At 31.4% G+C, this 20,863-nt stretch overlaps 1 protein-coding gene across 2 annotated transcripts in view; it reads right to left on the bottom strand.

Annotated features, from left to right (window-relative positions):
- Positions 1-19,104, bottom strand: part of LOC107454301 (uncharacterized) — a 52,715-nt gene extending 33,611 nt beyond the window's left edge. Inside the window, exon 1 of one of the 2 annotated variants that reach the window (XM_087150869.1) lies at positions 19,056-19,104. The gene's annotated coding sequence lies outside the window, so the exon portion shown is untranslated. Of the gene's footprint in view, positions 1-16,594; positions 16,798-19,055 lie in introns of those variants that run through there. The other variant, XM_087150868.1, reaches the window with a different exon arrangement.
- Between the last annotated feature and the right edge of the window lie 1,759 nt (positions 19,105-20,863).

The following is a 20,863-nucleotide window of genomic DNA, read 5'->3' as shown; positions in this document are numbered from 1 at the left end:
ATCTAACAGTTAAGTTTAACCGTTGAGCGACTCGCGAATTGACTGCTGAAGACAAGAGCAAGAGAAAAGCGGCCTGTTTGGTTCTGCTCAGAGATCAAAGAAAAGAGGACGTTCTGGACAGAATTGTGACCTGTGATGAAAAATGGGTATACTACAACAATACTAGCCGTAGAGGAGGGTGGTCAGCATCCGGGGAATCAGCAAATTCGGTTGCAAGACGAACGCTAACTAACAAGAAGGTCCTTCTCCGTATCTGGTGGGATTGTCGTGGAATTATCTACAAGGAGTACCTTAAAAGCGGGTAGGCTATCAACAGTATAATATACAGCAGTATGCTAATCAAAGTTAGCGATGCGATTCGCGAAAAACGAGAAAACGAGCTCAGAAGGAAGGTGATTCTCTTTCATCAAGATAACGCTTGGCTACATGTTAGTGCAATGACCGGCATGACGCTCCACACGTTAGAGTGGGATTTGATGCAACATCCACCATACAGCACAGACATGGCGCCTTCGGATTACTATCTGTTTTCAAATCTGCAGCTGCATCTTGATGGCACAATCTTCCGTTCAAATGACGAGGTCATAAATGAGGTCGATTGCTTTCTCTACTCGCGCACCCCCCAGTTCCAGTTCTTCGCAGAAGGGAATGAAAAGTTGCCAAAACGTTGGCAGACTATTGTTGATTTGAATGGAGATAACTATTCTCATTAGCTCTGCTGATTTTGTATGTGTTTGTCATTTTTCAGGATTTTTTTTTTTGGCGGAAAACTTTTTACTCAACCCGATATTTTAAAAGTTAATAAACTTTTTTTAAAAATCGCCAATTTGGCGACATTTTTCCGCCTAGGTGAAGATTATCAAAATTGCTGCCTTATTCTCAGTTTTTGCAAATTTTTATGAGCCCAGGTAATGAAGCATTATTTTATTTTATTTTATAACCGTCGTTGAACAGCCGACCCAATCTTGGTTTTACCACTACTATTGTTCAACTATTGTTCCTTGCCTCGTAATTTTGATTTTTGAACCAATCCAGAAGACAAGGAAACTCTTAGATTAGTACCCCCAAAGGTATGATTTGTTATGGGAACACGGAGGACTGTGAGACTCGACTGATTTAACGTGCACCAGTCACCACTTACTACACGGGGAGTCTTCGTCAGACGGGGATCGATACCCAGACCTTTTGGACTGGGGCCTAGTGCCCTACCAACCAGGCTATCCCGGCAGATGAAACATTAGAGTATTTTTTAAATATTAAAAAATTAGAACACAAACGTTTTTTATTTTCACAAAACCGTCAATATTCTCCCTATTTCATTTTGCGCCATATTTAAAATGAGCATAGACAGCGCTGGCTTCAGATAAGCTAAACGTGATCAAACAGTCATGAGTAACAGTTGCAAACTCACAGCAGTTATAAAAATAGCATATTATTCGCAAAAAAGCGTTATTTCATACTACGACAGAGGCTTCGAGCAACAACCTTAATGATAGTTTTAGTTTCTGCGTATTTCACCATATCTCGAAAACTTTTTAAGAAAAGTGAAAAATTTTTGAGCACAATTATAAAATTCGTTTATCCAAATATAATGCCATGTTAAAACATATTTATTTACTTTTTAATAACTTTTTTGAAATTTTTTTTTACTATTTTATATAAAAATGATTGAAAAAAGTTTGAATTTTAAGATGTACAAATTTTTACATCCTTTTGAACAATGTATAGCAAAATATAAATTTTACAGTTGGATAGTTTTTGAGTTTTTTTTTAAATCGGAGATTAAAAAATCTTTTATGATACATTTTAAATAAATTAGCGGTACATGATGCACTGAGATGATGCTTTCATATTTCCTTTAAGCAAAATTATCCACATATTAATTTGTCTTTATCAGCTTAAAGGAATTGATTTTGCATTAGCATTTTAAAAAAATTGATTTTGTATGTGACATTTGTAGTTATAAAATTGTGAAAATATTCGTTAAAAATTTAAATCCCGATGATTATTATTATGATTTTTTTTGAATAGTAAATAAAAATGTAGAAACGTTTCATGAGATATTTAAAAACATATTTTTATGTATTTGTTTTAAAGTTTTTGGGTTATATCATCTTTAAATTAAACGATGCAAAAAAAAATTAAAATAAAAACAATTAAAATCCTAGTATGACCTTAAATTCAGTATTAAGCAAAAAAAATGAGTGTAATATCTTGCGTTTTAATTAATGGTAATGAGAACACCATTTTTTATCATTTGGAAGATAAGTAAATAGTATTTCTTAATTTTCAATGTTAAAAAAAGAAGAAGAAAAAACTTGTACGAAAACTTATGTTTTTAGGAATCTATAATAGAATATTTCAAAGATTTAACGAAAAATTATTGTAAAAAAATTGAACCTTAGATTAGTTTCCGTTCTAGTATTAGCTCGTAATATATTAGTATTAGCTCGAAAGCAGTTACTCTCAGTGTTGCCAGAACTTAAGATTAAAAAGTAGCGAATGGGAGCTCCAAAAGTAGCGGATTCGAACATTTTGTAGCCCAAAAATAAATCATATATATATATATATATATATATATATATATATATATATATATATATATATATATATATATATATATATATATATATATATATTAACAAAATTAATATCGCAGCATAAATAAAGTGTAAAGTTTGCCATGTTTTGAGTGCTCTAATTTATTTGGCTATATTTCTGTAAAACAGCGCCGTTTGCCAGAAAACACTAAAATTATAATAACATTGGATAGATCGTTTTTTTCAAGCTTTTTTATGTGTAAAAATCAGTCGGAACTGTCTTCGATATTTTAATGTTGGTGCGGTCTTTGAGCTGCATAAGAATACTAAGAGGTTTCGACCTCAGCTCGCTTCGTTCCCCAACCTCAAGAACCCTAATTACTCGCACATAAAAATGTTCTCACTAGCTAATTTTTTTTCAATAAAAATTATCTCGCATTTCGAGGAAATTAAAAATAAGACCTAACTAGGACCCAAACTCCAACAAGAAATTCAGAAAAGTTCAACTTCATGGGCCTACATCTATGTGTATTTAAAAATAAGGGGCAAAAAATCTTTTTTTTATAAGCAAAATAATTTATTTAATCATTTCTGCTTTGAAGTTCGAAACAATACAAAGTACAAACATTCAGCTCGCAGATGAGAAATATGACTTTGCTTTTCTTTGTAACAGCATCAATAATTGTTTCAAACTCGATTGAGAATAGTTTTGATAGTAATATAGTGAACAAATGAATATTTTGATCTGGGCCACGTATGAAACAGTATTTTAAAGCGTCTACGAAGCAACAAATATTTTACAAATATTTCATACTCTCCGTGCATTTTTCCATATATATCTTTGCGATTTCCCCGAGTCTACGATTTGAAACATAACCATGGAAAGATTATAGACTCCATCAGTAAAACATATCAATAAGAATCCAAAACTGAAGCGAGAACGTTGTCAACAGCAACAAAAATGTCCTTTTTAAAAATGGTAAAGAAGCTGTAAACTTTCAGAATCATTTTATAATGGGAAGGGAAAAAATTAAAAATATATATATATTTCAGTAAAGAAAAAAAGTAGTGCATATTTAAGATTTGTAGCGTTCGAAAAATAATAAGTAGCCCAAAAAGTAGCAAGTAGCGAAAATTCAATTTTCAGTAGCGGGGACTTTTAAAAGTAGCCCAATCCGCTACTTGTAGCCCAATCTAGCAACACTGGTTACTCTGCATATTGCCCGTCTACCAGCAGACTAAGGCAATCAGTTAAAATGCAGAATCAAATATTTCCCGCAATTTCCTTAGTAATGTGCATATTAGCATTTTACATATCGTTAAAGTTCAGCAGTTTGTTAAGTAATTTGCTTTATTGTATTTATTGATATGATTTTTTTTTTTGGTATAGAAAAATAAATAAATGACATGTTAATTTCCTTCATCGTAATAATATTTTAAACCGTTTCATACATTATAGTTTTCATAGCGATTGATGATTGATTCTATCATTTAATGTCTTGATTGTAGTCATTTTATCTTTTTTTAGCTACCGAGAAATTAAAAATTATAATAAAAAATAAATTAATTGTAGCGTGTAGAAATGTTGCTATTGTTCCAACTAAGATCTTATTTTCAATTTAACGAATGTCTAGTACTCGGTAATGTGCAGATTTCAGGTACTTAGATAAATGGAACAATTTTTCGAAACTGTAAGGGATCGTCCTAGATAATTTGGACATTAACTAGAAAATCTTAAGAATAACTGATTTTTACACTTCAGCGGTAACATAGACATAGGGAAGAATCGGGTAGCCCCGCCCAGCGGGTACCCCCGCCCACTGTCAATTTCATATGTATAGAATATTTTTTCAAGTCAATGGGCCATCGGACATTAATTGTTATATTAAAAAAAGATTTTTTTCAAAGTTTCAAGTATTTATGCAGCTGTTAACATGGTGAAGAATAGTTTTGAAAATATGTTGAATACAGTAGTCATGAAATTAAGAAACATTGGTTGAATGTTTCGATTAAACTTCATTTTAATGCTAAAAAAAATAATTTTTTCTGTACATACAGCATTAAAGTATGTAGTCTTAAGTTTAATTTGCACGAATAAAGAAGTCTATATGTGAAAAATTGTTCGAGTAATTACAAATTTACAAAAAAATTGGATTTCGGGTAGACCCGCTCACATGAATGTCAGGTATCACCGCCCAATTTTACTTCGTCGATAAATGTACGGTTGCAAAGATTATTATTTTATTGCTTCAAATTTGAATGTTATATGCATTTTTAACAGCAAATATTGTTGTTATTAAATGATAGAATTCACTAAAAGTAGATAAATATGTGATAAATAAAATAATTTTGTGATAAACATGACAAATGAGGTTTATCTATTGGCAATACATTGGTCATTTTCATTTACACCTGAAAAAACATAATTTTTGTAACTGGGCGGGGCTACCCGACACATTTTGAAATGAGCTGAAAAACATGTTTTTTTAAATTTCTATTTTCTTAAGTTAAACTATTCTTTTTTCGGTTCATTCTTTTTGCATTATTTAATTAGATGATAAAACAATAGAAACATACAAAAATATTGATTATTACTCAATATTATACAGAAATATAAGCAATACTCCTTAAGTGAGCGGGGCTACCCGAATCTCCCCTACATGTAAAAATTTTCCTCCTGACTCAATGAAAGCAAAGGTTTCATTATTTTTATTCACACTTCAAGTGTCAGACTTAATATGACACCTTCAGTTATTTTAGAAATCTCTATTTATTTGGTGAAGAAGAAGAAGAGGTGAGTGTAGAAAAAGATACAAACATACATTTTTCTGCGTTCTAAATGAAGAAATATTTTTAACTGAGTCATTTTGTGACTTTGGCATTTAAAACTGAAAAGGCGCCCACTTCTTTTTACTTTTAAATTTCATTATTGTTTTTTTTCTTCCTTTTTCAAACGTTGGGGTCCATTGATGAATTAATGAGAAAGAAGTAATATTTAAAAAAAAATTAAGTCAATTCCTACTTAAGTCCATAAAGAAAAACTTTGTTTTAGCTACTTTTTATTAAATAATTAAAACAATTTCTCCCATATATAAAAAAAAATTATGAATTAAATTTAACTAATGAAGCAATATTTGAAAAACTGTATTAACATTAAGTACCCTCCACTACAAGATTGAAAAAATGTATTGGAAATTGAGTGAATGAATAAAAAGTATTTTATTAACGATTGAAAATTTGAACAAGACATAGGGAAAGCGTGAAACTAATAGTAGGAATGGAATTAAGCATTTGAAATGATAAGTGTTAATACATTTGGTAAAACTGTCATTTTCTAAACTAGATGAATACCCGTTGTTAGTTAGGGGTAAAAAAAATGTTAAATACTCTATGTTTCGGTCTCAATTAACACAACACAGTAATGAACATAATTACAAAAGAGAGAAAATTGTGATCGCGATTTTTGGTTACCCCATTTTTCATTTTTGTTTTCTTTCTGGATAGAATTTTATAAATGCCTCAATATTTCACGTCACGGGTTGAGAAAACTGTATCAACTGATGTTTGTCTTCTTGTAGTTCAATGGGCTGCATTGGTTTTTCAATTCCAGCCAATACGTCACAAAATTCTTTTTCTTCTCCAGTATTCATATTAATATTAAAATCGCCGCCAAGACAGTAATGAGTCGTAAAAATAATTTTTTTTTTATTTGATCGTGTTGTATTGCGTTTTTTACTAATGCTTATTGCCTGAGTTTTTAGGGCTTTGAAGCTATTTATTTAAGATTATATTGTTAAAAGTACACGAAAATGATCTAATCGAAAAGTGTGTGCATATTAAAAACTTAGAACTCCCAGTTTCCCAACGAATAAATACTGAAAGTTATATAAAACCACAATTAAAACATTTGAATTTAGTTCCATTTTTTATCATTACTAGGAAACATCTCTCCTGTACAGTCCTCTTACCAATCCCCATGATTGCTTCTCATTCATCATTGTAAAAAGTTAACAAAAAGAGTTGTATGAAATATATAATTATTATAAGACACATTTTGTTCTGATGTTAATCGTAATTAAATGAACGGATACCTGCATTAAAATATAATCAATCAAAACGAAATGAACGGATACCTGAATTGAAAAATAATCAATTATAAAGAAATAAATGGATACCTGAATTAAAAAATTGATCAATCGTAATGAAATGAACAGATACCTGGATTAAAAAATAATCAATCGTAATTAAATGAACGGATAATGGATTAAAAAAAATCAATCAATATAAAATGAACACATACCTGGATTTTAAAAAAAAATCAGTCATAATGAAATGAACGGATGCCTGGATTAAAAAAAAGCAATTATCATGGAATGAATGGGGATTTCTGGATTTAAAACAAATCAATCATAATAAAATTAACGGATACCTGGAACAAAAGGTATGGAATTATAACGTAATGAACGATTACCTGGATTAAAATATGTAAGAGCATATATATATACATTGTAAATTAAGAATAGCAACAGCGATTATTTAGTTCGAATGTAAGCTCATATATATTGTAAAAATGAAGAATGGCAACAGCGGTAATATCTAAGTTTCAGATTTGTTTTGTGATGTAAATGTTTTGTAGAACCAACATTTGAAGCAAAACTCCAAGAAGCAAATAAAAATAAGGACTGGTCGTTTCAAGCCCCCTTTGTCCATTATGTAACCTATGTATTATGTAACCCATTATGTTACCTACAAGAAGAAATGGACGCTAACCATCTAAGACGTTGCCCTGCACTTCCTCCTGGGCCCTTGTGGGAACGATATTGGCGGGCGAGATGCATTATTACAGATCTATAGACTCTTTATTTTTGTAGCTCTTGTTTCCGTTCTTTGTTCTTTCTTTATATTGTTCTTGCCAACAAATTTGTCTTTCATGTCTGCCATTGGAAATAAAAAATAAAAAAATATATATTTTGTAGAACGTCGATATGAAATGTACGTGAATGTAGTAATAAGTTACGAGTGCGCTTATATTATCAATAAATATTGTTTTTGTTTTCTATAAAGAATTTATTATTGTCAAATTAATAACATACGAAGCCAACAAGAACTTCTGATTTTGCTGGTGTTCTGATCACTACATGACCAAGAAAGTTCAAATCTCCTCTGGAGTTCTGCGTCTGTTGCCAAAGCAGGTTTCAATCGTTTTCTGACCAATTCTAATAAAAATTATTTTATAACCAACGTTACCCAGCTGATCCATTTTTTTTCCTGGTTTACTACTATCTGTGTTATCTGTAGCGTTGTAATTTTGAAACCAACCCAGTAGACAAGGGAATATCTGAACCAAAAAAGGGAGGCCGGTATACCGTAGTTTCTGGGGCACTGGGCCCACGTTCAAGAGGTCGTGGGTTTGATCCCTGCCGGCCATGTAGTAAATGGTGACTGACGCACGTTAAATCTGTCGAGTCACAAAGTCCTCCATATTCCCAGAACAAAGCATACCTCTGGGAGTACTGATCCAGGAATTTCCCTGTCTTCTGAATGGGGTTCAAAATTGCAAGTCTACGGAGTTGAACATTAGTAGTCGAAAACCCAAAATTGGTTCGGCTGTTCAACGACGGTTATAAAATAAAATAAAAATAAAAATTGTTACAAACTAGCCTTAGGGGAAATTTTTTGAATGAACTTTTGAAGATATAACATTAGCGTTACATGGAGAGGAAAACCATGAAACCTCCTACAGTTAGTCCGTTGTCAAAGGAATTCTAACTCATCTTTCACTTGTTACTGAAAGTATTTTAAGTCAGCACTATAATCGAACCTAGCAGAAAGCCGAAATCCTATCCATCAGCCATCACTAAGATTCGAACCTGGGTCATCTCATTGGGAGGTGATTGCTCCATCCCTCAAGTCACTACGGCTCTTAACAAAATTAATATTATTTTTTTTTATAACAGTCGTTGAACAGCCAACCCAATTTTTGGGTTTACGACTACTAATGTTCAACTTCGCAGCCTTGTAATTTTGAACCCAATCCAGACGACAAGGGAACTCCGGGATCAAGTAATGAGGGAAATTTGTCCTCGTGGAGGATTTTTTGATGGAACTAACCCGCATTTACATTACATGGAGAGGAAGATCATGAGAACCTCCCACGGTTAGCCTGACTGCAAAGGGACTCTAACCCATGATCCGTCTACCACTGAGGAAATTTCACGTCAACACTGTGGTCGGTGCAAGTCGGATGTAGAATTCGTATCTACTGGGATTCGAAACCGGTTCACCTCATTGAAAAGCGAACGCTCTATCCCCTGAGCCATCGCGACTCTAACAAAATTAATTGCAATATTTTTCGCGGAAAGGACTTTATCGTCAATCAAAATTTTAAGAACTTTTTGAGTAATGAGTGTACTCAAATTTCATCTGCAGCTCTATACTTGACTGCAATACAAGTTACAATTATTTCACCTCTAACTGTTGCAAGCAAATTTCATCACAAGTCGAAATTTAGACCGATTTCAAAATATAAACAACGCAAAATTACAAAGAAAAAAAAATAGTGCGTGGAGACCCTCCGCGCGGAAGAAGTTAAACTTCGCAACCTGCGACGTTAATTATAGAAGAATCAGCAGTCGTAGAAGGATCACTAGTTCCATTCAACGACTCTTTTTCCCGCTCCGCTCGCTTCCGTGCTCTGTAATAACGGTAATATTGTGCATTTTTCCCTCGTGGACCTCTTGAACCAGTGTAAGTGCTTTTGGTTGCCTCATCGTCTCGCCCTGGAAAATGTATTTGTATTAATATTGCATGTGAATGCGTCATAATGTAATTTCGGAAGAGAAAACCTAACAATCAATTGATATTCACAAGAGACGTACCTTGACATAACCTTAAATCCGTCGCATTGTCCGTGGGATTGTTTTCACTCATTTTTTATAATTGTTATCCACTAAATTTGAAAATAAAAAATACTACCCTATTAAATGATATGTGAATCAAAACAAACTAAAAAAAATATTCATAGAAAAACCATATTTTTGTGCTAGTGAGAACCAAAACAATACGGAAATGAATGAGGAAAAACTGGATCCTACCACGTGATTTCCCGGCCAATAAAAATGTAGCGTTAAACGTTTAACGCAACCTTGTTGGAAGTTGCATAAGAAGTATAACGTCAAAAATATATAAATTTCTCTATATCAATGGATTAATAGTTAATATCTTAAGTAAAATAACTAAGATTAAATTCAAGAAAAATACTCTTAAAATAATAATTATTTTCGAAAAAACGGAAATTTCTAATAAGAGAAACTCGTGTTGAGTTTATAAATAAATGTGCCCCGTTCAGTACCGTTAAATTTCACCTCCGTAGTTACATTTCTGCAGGCTATAGAGCGACCCGCATGATATTTTTTACTGCAAGTTTAACAAACGAATCATTCTCTAACTAATAATCCAATAATAATTCTGTAATTGCGTTGTTTAACACACCTTCGTAACTTCAAGTTTTTTTTTTTTCTAAGTTTTCGCGAATATAATAATTTTTTATATGTCGCTGCAGAACAAAATGTAGCGTAAAGTTAAACGCCCAGAACAGCGGCTCTTACAATTTTTAAAAATACAGATGGCCAAAGTTAGTTTCATGAAAAAACATAAAATCATGTGCAGGAAGCGAAATATTGATAGCGAATTGCAATAAATTATTTCAGTTGTTTAAAAAAAAACCCAGTCTTTCTTTAAAACTTATATTTAAGTATTCTAATTTTCTAAGAAATTAAAACTTCTTAGCGAAATGTTTATGTAAATATTTACGAGCTGCTGTCGAAATGAGTTGTTTTAAAAAAATTGTCTTTGGCTTATATCTTTGTTTGGCATAGATCTCCTTGACAATAGGATGCCAAAAACAGATATTTGACATATTGTCTTTGGCATCCTATTGTCGAGATGTCATACTCTCAAAACTCGTCAGACGTAAATGAGAACTTTTTTTTATCATTATTCATATTTACAAGACCTATTTTCCACTAACTGCAATTTCAATTCCGATATTTTTTTAACAGAAAAATAAGTTAATATCGGCAAAGCTGTTAAACTTTCGAACTTCAAGGTACCACCGGCTTGTTCAACCTTTTGCTCAAACAGTAAAAGTGTGAAGGTAATATAGTTACATGCTATAATGAATTAAATTACTCATTGTATTTCTGAGTCGTCAACCAACTTTTCTTATTTTTTTTTTCGAAAAACTTTATCCTCCACAAATATAAAAAAAAAAAATCGAACATTTTCTTCTTCCTTTCAATCTTTCTTCGATTGATAAATTCAAAGTAAGGAAGTGAAATTACCATATTAAGTTAATAAATACTGCTATCGGTAATTGAACGAAATCGGTTGAATAATTTTATTTGATCAATTTCATTCACATTTTATAATTAACCACTTAAAATCACACTGGTTTAAATGATATAAACATTTATAGACCTTACCATTAATAATGTTTTTCGACTATTATTAAATAAAATAAAACGGAATTAGTAAATAATTATTGAAAGTTATTTTTTTGCTTGAAGTTATTTTTTTTGCAAATGAATTTTATAATTGTGTGCAAAATCTTTTCGATTCGTTTAAAAAGCTCCTGAGATATGGCAGTAAAACAGTAAAATTAACAGTTGTTGTTGTTGTTTCTAATTCCACTCTTGCCAATAACACAAGCCTGATTGGTGAGACAAAGCGAATTTTAGGCAGAGGGTGTGTTTCTTGTTTTTCACTGGTGCCATCCATGACCAAGAATACGACTTCAACCACACACACACACGTCGCAGTCCGTTTATAGGGTGGACCCGTTCATACATACATTTATTCATCCACAGATCGTAATTATGACCTGAACCACATAACGATCAATCTCCAATACAGTACCCCCAGCGGTATTGATAAATTAACATTTAAAAGGTTCAAACATACGATCTCTCTCCTGTCTGAACTATTGGGGCGCTACCCCATATTTTGAGAATTAAAAATCAAAATCCATCGGAAAAAGTATGTTTAATCAGAGGAAGTACATTATTGTATTTGATTTCGTAACTTAATATATCGGCTGCACTAATTTATTAGGATATTTAAGATGAGGTCCTCGAGTCAGCGAAAGTCCTAGTGTGTGATAAATCCGATCATTAGATCAAAAGTTATTGTATACGTATCCCTATGAATTTATAACGCTAAACAGAAGCCCTACGGGGTTAATATGCTTTTGTGACTGTGTGTTCATTAATTTTAGTAAGAGTCGTGTCCACAACACATTTTCGAAATGCTTTCGTTGCTTTGAATTTTTCCATAACTAGCATTAAAAGAAAAAAAAAATTTTAAAAATTTTTTTGGCTATATAAAGCTTCAATATTAAATGTTTATGATTTATCTTGAATAAAAATTTTCATATCTTAATTTGTCCCCAAAATTTTTACTATAACATTTTTAAAAAATTTCTTAAATTTCTAAAAAGTAAAATTACAATTTTGTTTCTTTTTATTCGTTTTTTTATAATGTATGGGAAAATCTTATAATTCTGTACAAATTTCCTTACAAATTAAAATTAAAATGACGAATATAATAAAACATATTGTTATATATATATATATATATATATATATATATATATATAGTACCAGAATTTTGTGTTGTTGACTTTTTCATAAATTATTAGTATCTTGATTTATTATTTGTCAAAGTGAATTTGAATAAATTGAGGCTCATAAATGTGTTCTTAATATGTTTATTTCTTGCTGACAAATCGATACAATCAATATTATCCACAGTCTTTAAATAAATACTCATGCATTAAAACTTTTGATTATACTGATAACTTCGATGTCAACAATACAACAAGAAAGCTGTAACTTCGATGTCGAAGTTGCTAGGTACACAAAGCAAAAAATAGTTTGCATAATTAGTTTGTTTCCACACGGCTTTGTGCCTGTCTTATTGTTAAGTATTTGTGTAAATATAAAGTGAAAGAATTAAAATCTTTGTGAAAGAATTTAGACTGTGCCGCTTAAGAGAATTAATACTTAAAGGGATTGGCTTATTCGAAATAGAATGGAAAGAACAGTTGCTAAAGTAAACAAACGCCAAGTTTCAACAACCAATCAGAATCTAGATACCCACACTGCGTCACTTTCAGGCATTCCATTGAATTAGAATTTAACTAAAAATCCTTATTTACCTAATTGATCTCATTAAATTAAATTTTCGTTGTTTCTAAGGAAATAACCAAAATTTCTGGCATAATTACATTCTATATATATATTGAGTCTTATAGAGACAACAATGCAAAATGACTGTTTCATAAAATTATAAATATATTTTTATTTATTTAGGCAAATGCAACTACATCAAAGATATAGTATATAACTGTAAGAACATTTTATATATAAATTTAGAAAGTGGTAATCAAATAAACATTAATAAGTATTCTTTTTACCCATTGGCAAAATGGGTCCTTGTTTAGATTTGATGCCTTCCACACACTTTTCAACTGTGTTCAAGAAATAATAAACAGTGCGCATGCATCGTTATTGCATGCGTTGCTATGGCGACTGCTGCTGTTTTTATTTTTATTTTCACTAGCAGGGATTTTTAATGTATTTACCTACATAATAATAATTTAAAGTACTATTTTACTATTAACGCATAATGACTGGCTTGGCGGTGATTTTAATATAAATATGAATGCTGAAGAAGAAAAAGTATTTTGTGAAACACGTATATAGGCAGGATTTAAAAACCAATCCAACGACATACATCAATGAAGGACAGTTTTTGCAACCCATGATTTGAAATGGTGTCGCGTTTAACGGAGTCAATCCAGAAAGAAAAAGCATTTAATCCATGGGTTACCACTAATCTTAATAAGGCGATCACAACTTTTTATTATATTTAAATATTTTTGTTTGTCTTTATTTTAGTTTTGTATTTCTCTTTGTTTCAAAAGTTTATCCAGTGCTGCGAAATTTGTACCCAAATAAAAAAATCAATATTTTCCGGCAGCAAATAAATAGTATTCTATAGACATGTATGAAGTCGGAAAAATCTCTACGATACACACTCGACATTTTTTTCCGATTGCATATTGATCTTATGAATGTACCGATTTTTAATCTGTCGAAAAAAATGCTATTAACGACATTATATCTACACGAGGTTGTTTCAAAAGTAATTTCGATTTATCTTCTGCTCTTTTTATGAAAATAAAAGACGATTTTTGTATCGTTGTTACTGTGAATGACCGAAATAGGTGGTTGATGACTTCCACTGGTGAATGTTGACAATCCCATAGTCGCTTTGGTACCGAAATATATACTTGGTGTAGTTAATTGCCACTGCCCGGTAAACATTCGATATTCTCCATCTCTATTCTCGTAATTTAAAATCTCTGTTCTATGAATGTTAATTGATAACGATTCTCTAAAGTTTAAAAAACTTTATTATAAGTTATCACAATGATGTTTCTTAATTGATGGTTACATACGTTCTACTTCCTTGTTCATTGAGCGCATGCGCATTCATTAAAAGTTACAGATGGCGCTCTCTATTCAAAGTCTGCAAATCGCCAATTTTCTTGTCGAAAATTCAAATTATTTGCATTTGTTATAATTTTTTTAAATAAGTATGGAGTTTTTGTGAATCTTTTATAATATTCATAAAATGACTTTATTTCACACTCTTTTCGTAAATTTTTTATTTTAGAAAAGAACCTTGCAATGTTTATTGCATTCATTGAGAATAAAAATGAGAATGATTGAAGATTTCAAGAAATTACTTTAACATCTAGCAATTTCTCTTGAAACCTCAGAAATCGAAATGGCCGAAAATTTAATCTTTTAAAAAATTTTCAAATTTTGAAAAATTGTCCACGCGTTTTAAAAATTTGTTGCTGTGAAAAATGTTCCGAAATGGACTGACTGATTGTAAAGACACTGTTCTCAGTAGAACACCGAAGTCAAGCATCACTGGCCGCTGTCAGTAAGCGGGTGGGTGAGCACTTAGATCAGTCTGCGTAGGGACCGAGGGTGTGCGGTACTGGTCCTCGTTAAACTGTTCTACCGTAAAGTGCTCGACTTTGAGCGCAGATCGTCGGGCTACCAAAGCAGGGGAGCCATCCCCTCTGCAGAGGATCAAAATTGCGATGGCAAAATTTTCTAATTTTTCCCCTTACGCGTCTGTAGAATTTGACGGGTATTCTTTTTCTTCATTTCATGTATATTTTTTAAAAAATGTATAGGATTTATCAATGAAAATTTGTTTAAATTGTCGTATTTTTCAAAATTAAGCTAAGCAAATTATAAAAATCGGTACTAAGACATTACTAAATACATACTAAAAAGCCATTACTAAATATTAATTTTCATAACGGTTTTTAAAAAAAAATGTAAAATTTAAATTCCTCATAAGAAAAATTGAAAACTTTTGTCCGACTCTGGTGACTCGTAATTTAAGTTAATCAGAAGTTACAATATGTAATTTCGAAGTAACTGAACTTATCCGTAACCTTAACTTAACTTATTCTTCTTACCTTAAGTTAAACAGAAGTCTTCGATATTATCTAAGCAAATATGGAGAATAATAATGGGAACAAAAATAATATTCGAATGAATGTTATGAAATGATGAATATTATGGCGAAACTAATATTTGCCAAATATTTACACGATTATCAGAACATTCATTATTAAATGTATTTATAATAAAATACCCATAGTTTTAATCATACAGTGCACAAAAAAATACCGTAAATAACTTTTGATCCAATAATTGGATCTCAATCTTAATGGTTCAAGGACCAGATCATGAATATGTTAATTCATTAGTTTTGACGATATTTTAAGTTAAGAAAAACAAAACGTACTTTCTCCGAATGAACAAACCTCTTTTTTTCTCGACTAATTCGAATTTTCGACACTAAAAATATGTAGAGTTAGCCACTATCTGGAAAAATATGGTCAAGGGAACGATGAAAACTTTGAACCCCTTAAAGTTAATTTGCATATTTTGCCATATCTTTAGAACTTTTTAAGAAAATCAAAAAACTTTTACTCACGATTATAAAGTTCCTTAAATCGAAGATAATTCCAATCACAAAATAATTTTTTAACAATTGTTTTATAATTTTTATTATTTTACTCAAAATGATAAAAAGAAAATCGGATTTTTAGGTATACCAATTTTTAAAGAATGTTATATATGAAATAACAAAATACAAAAATTCGAACGAATAGGCTGAATAATTCTTATGAAATCAAGTAATAAATACACAACTTTTTTTAAAAAAAACTAACTGAATCTTTGTAAAATCTTAATTATAATATAATACTATACAACTTTATTATTTTTACACGACTAAAACCGGTTTGCACTTGTTTACGTTCTTGTATCAATTGGCTAACATTGTAGCGTAATACGTTAAAAATATGTACAAATAGGAAGTATATAAAAAAATCTCTTGAATAAGAACCCATTACATGTATGTTTAAATACAAAAGTATTGCCTATAAGCTCGTGCAAAACATGGCATTATTAAAAAGCTACAGTTCGTCTAATCATTTGGTCGAATTATTATAGCATAATACCTGATATAATAAATATTCTATATTTGTATATAATATATCGTCTAATTTATTCCGTCGTCGAATTTATATTATATATCGTCTAATTTATATAATTAATACACGAACGTAAACAAGTGCAAACCACGCAGAAACAATAAAGCTGTATAGTATTGCATGATAATTAAAGATTTTACATAGAATCTTTAGTGTGTCTAATAATTTGGTCACGAACTGTAGGAGTCGGACACTTCAGAAAGTCGGATTCGAACTAACGACTCCACATCTCAGAATCAAACGATAATAATCCTCTCTTTTCTAATGATGGATGTTTTTACAAGCATACGAAGGTCTCGTGTGATACTAAAAATAATCGTCCGATCCCCTCCAGATCTAGATCTTAGAGAAAACAACGTGCTCTATCTAATTGACCGTAATGAGGAGGATTCAATTCTCTTACCTTTAACGATTTTCAGGTAATCCGTCCAGAGTTTAAAGGATCACCAAAAAACACCAACCAGTGGTTTCGGCTTCGAAGTTATGTCGCGTACAAATTTCAACCACTGGCACCGGTTGTTACATGGGGAAAATACCACCTGATCCCTTGAAATCTGATGTGTACAGTTATTTCTGGCATTGGTTTGGAACACTTTCCTACTTGGCGCTCTCGTCTTGGCGAATCTCTCTTTCTTTTGAGAAAAATAAAATAATAATAGAATAACGCGAAATTTTTTTTTTTTTTGCATTCACAATTCTAAGAAGGCACAGGATTTACGATTGATAAATAAATCTAGTTTTCGAGAAAATAAATAGTTTGCAGGCAAATCAGTGTAAACAGAACAATTGTTTATTCTGGGTGAGATTTTCATCGAACTTATGCAATTTTTGTGAAAATATTTTGTAAGATTTTTTTTTTAGATTTCTTTTTACTACTCTTTGTTTAAAAAATAAATATCACAAGCATATCTAGAGACAATAAAAATGAAATATTTTAGAATTAAAGTGAATGAAAAAAAAAAACAAATTTATTATCTATATAAAAATATGTATTACCACTTTTTATTTTCCCAGATACTTTAAAACATAATTTCGCCCCCACCTCGGAAGGGAATTTCAAAAATGTCAATAAATAAAGGTCAATATAAAATGGACACAGCTCGAAATGTGTGCTTACAAAAATGGACACAGCTCGAAATGCGTTTTTACAAAAATAAAATAAGCTCATAATACTTGATAACGAAAATGGCCAAAGCTCATAATACGTCATTACGAAAATGGACCCTGCTTGAAATATGTGTCCATAAAAATGGACCTAGCATTTTATTCCTTTTTTTTTTTTCAAACTTCTCTTATGAAAATTGTTCTTTCTTGTTAAAGAAAAACTATTAAATTCAAATAAACTCGTAATGTGCCGTCCACTTGTATGAATCACTTAGTGCATTTTATTAAAGTAGTATTTTTGTGGAGGTATTAGAAGTCAACAGTTCTCTTCATTAGGTAGTTAAGGGGGTCTATAAATTTATAATAGTGGCAGTAAATTTACGTAGTAAGAATTCAGCGCTCTAAAACTGACTTAATCGGTAGAGTTCTGAGTATACGAAGACATAGCCTAAGAAATATACTGATATACCCAGTCAGGACTTTTCCCCATATATATATATATATATATATATATATATATAATTGTTTTAAAATTAAAATCAAATTTAAAAAAAAAAATTACCTTTTAAATTCTTCCTCTCTTATTTAACGGTATTTTGAAGTTATACTTCTTATGCGACTTCCAACGAGGTTGCGTTAAACGTTTAAGGCTACATTTTTATTGGCCGGGAAATCACGTGGTAGGATCCAGTTTTCTATCATTCATTTCCATAATGTTTTGGTTCTCACTAGCATAAAAATAATAAAAGTAATAAAAGTATTGTTTTTATATAAATATTTTTTTAGTTTGTTTTGATACACATATAATTTAATAGGGTAGTATTTTTTATTTTCAAATTTATTGGATAACAAATGTAAAAAATGAGTGAAAACAATCCCATGGACAATGCGACGGATTTAAGGTTATGCCAAGGTACGTCTCTTGTGAATATCAATCGATTGTTAGGTTTTCTCTTCTGAAATTACATTATAACGCATTTACATACATTATTAATACAAATACATTTTCCAGGGCGAGACGATGAAGCAACCACAAGCACTACCACTGGTTCAAGAGGTCCACAAGGAAAATATGCACAATATTACTGTGATTACAGAGCACGGAAGCGAGCGGAGCAGGAAAAAGAGTCGTTGAATAGAACTAGTGATCCTTCTACGACTACTGATTCTTCTACAATTAACGTCGCAGGTTGCGAAGTTTAATTTCTTCGGCGCGGAGGGACTCCACGCGCTTTTTTTTTTTTTCTATTATGTTTTACTGGGTTTTTTTTTTATTTATTTTTATTTTTTAATTTAATATCAGTAATAGGGAAAAAATGTTAAAGCTCGCTCGAAATACAAACGTTTATTTATTTATTTATTTTTAAATTTAGAGGCAATAAAATTATGAATCTTTTTTTAATTGTAAAATGTCATTACGCAAATATTGAGTGAAAAATTCTAATATAAAGAGCTGCGTCTCATAATCTATAAAATGTGAGGGGGGAGCTAAAGGCCCCTCTACCCCCTTCCTGTTCCTCGGTCCCTGTATTTCGACCTGTTTTCAGATTTAAAAACTACTCGACGATGTATAAAAAAAAATGCTTTTGTTCTCTGAACAGTTTTTCCTCACTCAAGTACATTACAGCATCAAAAGAATAGAAATTATTTTTCTTTTTTATTCTAAGGCTCTAGGGGAAAACACTAAAAAACCTCTTACGACATTCTAAGAAAGCATTCTGCGCATGCTCGAACGATAATGCTTGCAACAGGATATTTACCGAATGTGAAGGAGTAGTCACAAAAATAATGCTTATCCTTTATTCCTAATTCCTAGCGCCCACACTGTGAACGAATATTTAAAGGAGAGACGATAAAATTTTTTTAAAAAAATGTATCCAGCACACCTGGCAGAGGGCGCGAAAATGGTTTTTCGAGTTTGAGATTGTGGAATGAAGGTCAAACCTCGGGAAAGAAATCTGTTTGCGTCTCATTACAGGACTATTTTAAACGTTACCTAGACATTTCGGAGAGGGTGGGGTTTGTGATTTACTTTTTCTTACTAACAAGAAGGACGGAGGATTATGAGCAATAAAACCCCACTTATTTTCAATATTTTTTTAAAATAGAAAATGATGTAACAAATAAAAAAGTTCGAAAAAATACTTGAAAAGGTTTCATGTTTGAAATAAAAGATTATTTAAAAAAAAAAGGGGGGGAATGGTTTGTGATTTGCTTGTTGTTACTACATGGTGCATAGCCTTTTTAAAAAGTGCTTAAAGGTGCTTATCTTCGATTTACGTTTTTTAAAAGTCCTTTAAGGTGCTTTTTTCATTGGGTGTTTTTAAAAAAGAGGTCAATTTTCTCTTTTCGAAAATGAAATTTTTTTTCCTTACCATGTCGATTTTCGCCACGTATTATGCAAAGGCGAGCTTTTCACATTGTTCTATTCAGCGTTTTCAGAATTCATTCAACGACAATCCATTTCGGCCAACTGTCGATCCATACGCATGAAAGCGCCAATCATTTTACATGTTCTATGAAATACTTGCGAGTCCGCATATGCGTCTACAGAGCTGGGTTCGGTGAGATTATTGCACTTTCATGTACAACTCTGCTTCATTTCGCTACCCACTGATATCGAACCGAAAAATCTCTTGCGACTCATATAATCAAGAAAGGAGTTCTTTGTCAGAAATTAGTTAGTTTATCACGATCATGTAAAGTCATTGAAGATTATTTTGCATTTTGTTAATGTATATGTTACCGACAAAGTATGAAATCCGGCATTCTATAGAATGCCTACGCATTGTATAGAATGCCTAAAACTAGCCGGCGAAGTATGAAATGATTTATATTTCCCACATTGCCTAGGCATTCTGTAGAATGCCAAATGCTATTTAGGCAAAGTATGAAATAAACGTCCTGATGAGGTCATTATGTAAATGATGTGCATGTTACTGTGAATGACCGAAATCGGTGGTTGTTGAGTTTCACCGGTGAATGTTGACAATCGCATGGGTCGCGCTTTGGTGAATGTCCGAAATATTTATTACATCCGATTTGATATTCATTTATTCGTGGATATAATTACATTTATTCGATATTTTAATACTTAGTGACTATAGATTAGAAGAAACATCAGTATTTGGAGTATCGAGCAAATGTATACCGGGCAATAGTGAAGTAGTTACTACAGTCCCTGGCAAAATCACTAGACGCGCACTAAAGATTCCATGTAAAATCTTAATTATCAGGTGATAATATACAGCTTTATTGTTTGCACTTGTTTACGTTAGTGTATTAATGGGTTAACATTGTAATGCAATACGTTAGAAATAAATACAAATAGGAAGTATGTAAAAAATCTCTAGAATAAAAACCCATTACGTGTATGTTTAAATATAAAAGTATTGCCTATAAACTCGCGCAAAGCATGCAATTATTAAAAAACTACAGTGTGTCTAGTCATTTGGTGGAATTATTATAATATACTAATATAATACCTGATATAATAAATATTCTATATTTGTATAATATATCGTCTAATTTATTCAGTCGTCGAATTTATATTATACATCGTCTAATT

Source organism: Parasteatoda tepidariorum, chromosome 9, assembly GCF_982258835.1.
Source record: "Parasteatoda tepidariorum strain Cologne lab strain chromosome 9, Ptep-v5.0, whole genome shotgun sequence".
NCBI lineage: Eukaryota > Metazoa > Arthropoda > Arachnida > Araneae > Theridiidae > Parasteatoda > Parasteatoda tepidariorum.
The sequence above is the reverse complement of the archived record's forward strand: the minus strand, read 5'-3'. Positions and strand labels throughout refer to the sequence as shown.